Below are 6,074 nucleotides of genomic sequence, written 5' to 3'. Positions count from 1 at the left end.
GTGTTAGGATTAGTATGGAGATCAGAGAAAGATGAGTTTGTGTTTGATTTAAATGGACTACTGGATATTTAAAGGGCAAAGCAAATGCAAAGATTGAGGGAGAGCTAACTTCAGAGGAGCTCACTGTAGCAGTGTACTGGGTGAAGATGACACAAGAGCAGAGTTTCAGCCAAGAAATCTGTCAGCTGATATCTGGTCAGAACATCAAGAGATTTTAGTTTCAGGGAGCAACACACATATGTGCTGCCTACAAATCACAGATGTCACGAGAGAGCGATGCATTCTGGGGTCAGGGATACTCTAGTTCAAATGAGGGAGAGATACTGGGTTTTAAAGGGGAGACAGCTAGTTACGCAGCTGGTCTCACATTGTTAAATCTGCAGAGGAGGTTAAAGGTGAAACCAGCTCAGCAAGTTACACCTCCATTACCCAGAGACCGAGTCACAGAATCCCCACCATTTGAAATGACTGGAATAGATTTTGCAGGTCTCCTGTATGAAAGGTCTGTGAGAGTCCAACAAGCAACGAGGACCATCGTTATTCAAGGATTCATTTTGATAAGCAGACAGATAAAACAGTGGAAACATGCAGCACAGTGTACAGTGAAGACATTCCTGCAGGAAACTAAAGGCCAGAGAGCCGTTAAACCTGAGCTTTATCTCCCTGATCTGAGAGGTTTCGTCAGGTCTGTGACTCAGCTGAGGAAGAAGAACGATGCGTTCAGTGAACAGGAGGTTTACCGGCTGAAGACAATTGTGACCAAAGTCAGAGCTCAGTTAACTGAAGATGACGTATAAATCCAAAATGTCCGTCCACATACTACTCGTATGTGTTTTTGCTGTAGTGACTCTCTTTTCTTTTCCTATGTGTAATTTAAAAATAGGCTCTTTGAACATCAGTGGAGCCAGAAGTGATGTGAAAAGAGCTTCTCTGTTCGAACTGATAGAAATAAAAAGCTAGATGTGTTTTTTGTCCAGGAGACTCACAGCGACACTGACAATGAAAGGCAGTGGAGGACAGAGTGGCCTGGGGACGTCTTTCTAAGCCACAAAACGTCCAACAGTGGTGGAGTCGGGCAGCTTTTTTCAAAGGGCTTCAGTCCCTGTGCTGTACAGGTGGAGGAAATTTTACTTAGTGATTTTAATTTCATGTCGATGACCACTCTGACTCAAGAGCTCTGGAGTTTCTGGATCTCGTCGCCTCTCTCAAGCTTTGTCTTCTGTCTGTTTCATTCTCTGCCACAGTTTCTTAACCTTAAATGTCATTGTGATGGACTTCATTCATTCATTCATTCATTCACACTATTGAATGAACTATACTGCCAGCTTTTCTAAGCATGACATCAAAATCTGCATTTTTGCTAAATTATTAACTTCTAGAAATGATCTAAATAATAATAAACTGAACGATGTTGTGTGAATGAGACAGAGAGGAAATTCAGGTGTAGGACAGAAATAAGTACAGTCTCATGGCCGGTTGGGCTCGCGGGTTTTCAGGACTCAAATGACTCAAATAACTCAGTTCACCCAGGCAAGGTTCAAAAACACGAGGCAGTATTTATTAACAAAAAAACAGATACAAGGATCTGGCAAAAACAGGACTGACGTTCACAAAGTAACAAACAAAAGGCACTCAGTCATTCAAAGTACAACAAAAAGACTTGATTACAATAGACGAGAACAAAAGGCGCAAGAATTCCAAAAATGTGCAAACTAGAAACTTGAATCAACTAACACTCACGGCTAGACAGGGATATAATACAGAGCTAGGCTTGGCTTGGACAAGGGACACAAGACAATCTGGCACAGGACAAGGGGAGACGCAGACTGCGTATACACATGAGGTAACAATGAACAGGTGGAAACAATCAAGGCGGGGCAGACAATCAGACAGGCGGGAAACACATCAGGGAGTCAGGGTCTGAAACAAGAGGAGAGTAAGGGTTACAAACTAAAACAGGAAGTGTAAGACAAGACCAAACACCAGTGAACAAAACAGATCAGCAGATTTGCTGAGGCATTACATACAGATAGTCAGTCTGTCGGTAGAATAAAAAAAAAGAATAAAAGAATAGAAAATAAAATTGAAACTGAAATTAAATAATATCTATCTATCTATCTATCTATCTATCTATCTATCTATCTATCTATCTATCTATCTATCTATCTAGTTGATTTCGTCATCAGACTGCTGTGGACTGCTGTCAGCAACAGGTTGGGTCATTGACATGATAATCCTCAACGAGATGCTGTGATATAAGAAAATCACTTTGTTCTCTTCAGATGTTATAAATCTTCTCACCTCAGAGTCACAGAGTCGTCTTCTGGCCTTTTAGCACAGACGAAAAAGAAGCTGTGTTCAACTTGTCAGTGTTTTAACAGTCGCTCCTTCATTTCAGACCTTTTTCAGAGTTCACTTATTTTCACGTCAACTGTGATCAAACCACACTGTGCTGTCTCTTCCTGTCCACAAGTGATGTGTTCCTCACTCGCTGCTCTGCTGCTGCACACCTTCATCTGTCTATTGTCTGTCTGGACAGTCACCAAAGTCAGATAAAATGATCCAGATGGAGAGTGAGACAGTGAGAGAGACATGAGAGTGGAAAGAGGCAGGTTTAGTCATTTGATTATTTGGCATTTCCAGCCACAAAAGAGCACAGCAGCAGATCATGTTGATAAAGCTCTGAACCATTCTCTGTGTCTCTGCTGGCAGCAGAAATATCACAAGTTTCCACCTAAAACAAAAGAACAGTAAACTATAAAACCTGATTCACCTCACGCTGTTGTGGTTTCTGTTCCGCACTGGCAGCTGACCAACCAGGAAGATGAAGGTGAGCTTCAACATGACGCTTTTTAAGCTCTGTGTCGGTAACTCAGCTGCGCTCCGAGGAGGCGCTCGCCACAAAGAGGTGTGCTGCTATTTTGTGCTTCAACCTGTTGCTCACATGTACGACATAAAGGCTTGAGGCTGAGTTTGAAGTGTCAGCTGTGATCTTTGACAGGAGGAGCAGCGACGCTCTGTGAGACGAGTGAACATAATGCACACGCTGATTTCATCCTTAAACACAGCCCAGAAATCTCATTTGTTTCTGTGTTTTGGAGAAGTGTTGTTTTTCTTTGGAAGCATGGAGGCCTTTGTTGTGTGTGGTTACGATGCAGAGAGCAGACACAGCGCTGTTTGTTAGCACAGTGAAATGACAGATAGCAGTGAAGCATGCTGGGACATCACTTCCATGTCATTTACACTCTGATGTTTTTTCAAAGCCTTTTCAGAAATGTCTTGAGAAGGTTTTTATTTCCTCTGTTACACAAGAAGGTCAGCCAGTATTCACTGTTTCCTCTCACAGTGTTTTATCAGAAAGCGAACAGGCCTCATGATTTACACCTCAGTTGTGTTCAGACCACACTGTGCTGTCTCTTCCTGTCAAGCAAGTGATGTGAGCCTCACTCCTTCCTCCACTGCTGCAGACGTCCATCTGTCTCTCATTATAAGACAACCTGGACAGCCATCATTGTCCTCACTGGCTCCTCCATCAAACACCAACCATATGCCAATACTGAGAATTAAAGGTCTGCAGCAGGAAGACGCAATCAAATGAATGAACATCAGATCTTTATTACAAACTTCAAAGTTTGGCAAAAGTGATTATTTCTTTCACCAACAAGGCATCCAAAGCCTGATATGATACAGCATCAGTTCCAGCTGCCTCCTGAGTCTATCTGGTGGAAGAATAAATAACATTTGACTCCAGCTCTCTTCTTTTTGCTTTAGTCCGCGTAAAGGTAAGATGCCCTTAAATTCATTCTTTAGGAAGGATTTATTGTCAGCAGCACTTTTGCATCTGGAAAATAAATTCATTAGCGCTCTCTAATGGACAAACTATGAAAAGGAGACACACAGGAGGCTCATAAACACTCAATGCAAATAAATCCATACAGTACGTATGCACATATACAAATACAGCAACATTTCTGGGCAGCTAATATTAGCTGATACAATACAGTCGTGGCTGTCTGTCATCAGACCGTATCAAACGATAATTGGACTCACCTCTCATTGCTCTGGACTCTGTTCTTCTTCACCAGCTAAGTGACAGAAACAAAACATCTGATCAGTTCATTGATGGCTGTCTCTGCTCAAACAGGAGTTTTGCATTTTTCCAGCATATTGACAAAACTTTAAGAGCATTTCCACCAGCAACAAAACCAAATATAAGATGGACATGGAAGCTGTGAGAAAGTACCTGTCTGAAGTTTACTGCTTTTAACAATCAGACCAACGATGAGCATGACAAGGAAAACAGTCAGACCACGCAGGATCACACTGATCAGCTTTGCTGTTCCCTCAGACTCGTCTACAAGAAAGATCAGTTAGACTCTTCTTCCCTTTAGAGACTTGAGACTCAAAATGGACAAAACTGAATTTAGCTGAACTGTTTCACCTTCAAACATCTGATGATCTGACACATTTAGTAAAATGTATAAATAAGAAAAAGATTTTTCAATAAAAGCAGAAAAAGACATAATGAGAACCAAAAGACAGAAAATAATAATCTCACCTTTAATTTTTAAATATATTCCAGTGAAATCTGGACGTCCGTCTGTGTAAAATCCACAGAAATACAGTCCAGCGTCAGATAAATCCACTTGTTTGAGAAAGACAGTGGAGACGTTGGATCTCATGTCAAAGTTTCCACTGTGGTGCACACAGTGCTATGAACAAAGATCAATGGAAGAAGAAAAGGATTCACATAACTTGACCTCATAAGAGAGCTGAGAGATGTTTTCAAGTGTTTGACTGAATGACAAAGTACTCAAGCTGAGACAGAAGTTAACATGTTGATGCCTGACAGTATTCTACAGTCTAGATGGAGGATATTATTTCCCATTGATGGGAATATGTGCTGTGATGGGTGGAGGAGTGAAACACTGGTGGCTTTTTAAGCAGCGTTGTTTTAGCTGCACCTGCTCCGTCTTTGATGTGTGTGGTCATGGCTGGAAACCAGCCGTCCTGTGGTTGCAATTTGTTGCCTGCTGGTTCTCTCTACACTTTGTTTTCTCCAAAATATCTGTACACATGTATCACTTTTTCTCTTTGTGACTGAGACCAGGTCAGTGTTTACTTTTATTTCCTAGACTGATACATTTGTGACTTCAGAAGCATCATGATTTTCATCTCAGTTGTGCTCAGACTCCCCTGCTGTCTCTTCCTGTCAAAACAAGTGATGTGGACCTCACTCTCTCCTCCACTATCTCAGTCCAGAAATCATCTGAGTGATTTCATGAAGAAAAGGGAAAAATAAAGAAGTAACAAAACTCATCTCATTAAAATAAAGTTGTAAACTTTGCATGAACACTGGAACGTTATTATAAAAATCAGATTTCTCCTGTGGACAAGGGAGACAGCAACACTCAAAACATGTGTTTGACCGTGAGTTGCATTAGAAGTTGCCCTGAATCAGGACTGGGAGCAGCTGAATCAGGACTGGGAGCAGTTGAATCAGGACTGGGAGCACCTGAATCAGGACTGGGAGCAGCTGAATCAGGACTGGGAGCACCTGAATCAGGACTGGGAGCAGCTGAATCAGGACAGGAAAGTGTGTGAAATGTCTGGGTTTGGTGAGATGGCCATCCAGGAATGTGATTCAGTACGACAGTCCTGGACCAGGACTGCATTTTAAGAGTGATTTAGTTCTCAGCTGATGATGCAACAAACACATTAAAACATCTCTAAACAATTGTTGTAGCAGCTTTAAAGTCAACACGAGTTAGCCTTTGAAAGCAGTTCAATGGCAGAACTCACGAGGCTGCAGGCTGCTGGTATCACATTAAAGCTCATCATTGTGTGTTTGATTGTCTCACTGCAATGAAGCTTCAAACAGCTGAACTCCAGGAGGGAGGTTTGAAGAGGAAGGTGGGTTTCTCCTCACAGTAACCGACCGTAGCTCTCACACATAGTGTTCTATTCTCATGGCAGCACAAAGATCAGTGCAAGCAATGATACAACAGTCTGAAAAGGAAACAAAAGGAACTGAACATATTTGCTACAAGCTGTTTATTGTGGAACCAGCTGAT

Source organism: Chelmon rostratus, chromosome 23, assembly GCF_017976325.1.
Source record: "Chelmon rostratus isolate fCheRos1 chromosome 23, fCheRos1.pri, whole genome shotgun sequence".
NCBI classification, from domain to species: Eukaryota; Metazoa; Chordata; class Actinopteri; order Chaetodontiformes; family Chaetodontidae; genus Chelmon; species Chelmon rostratus.
This window is presented reverse-complemented; position numbering follows the sequence as displayed.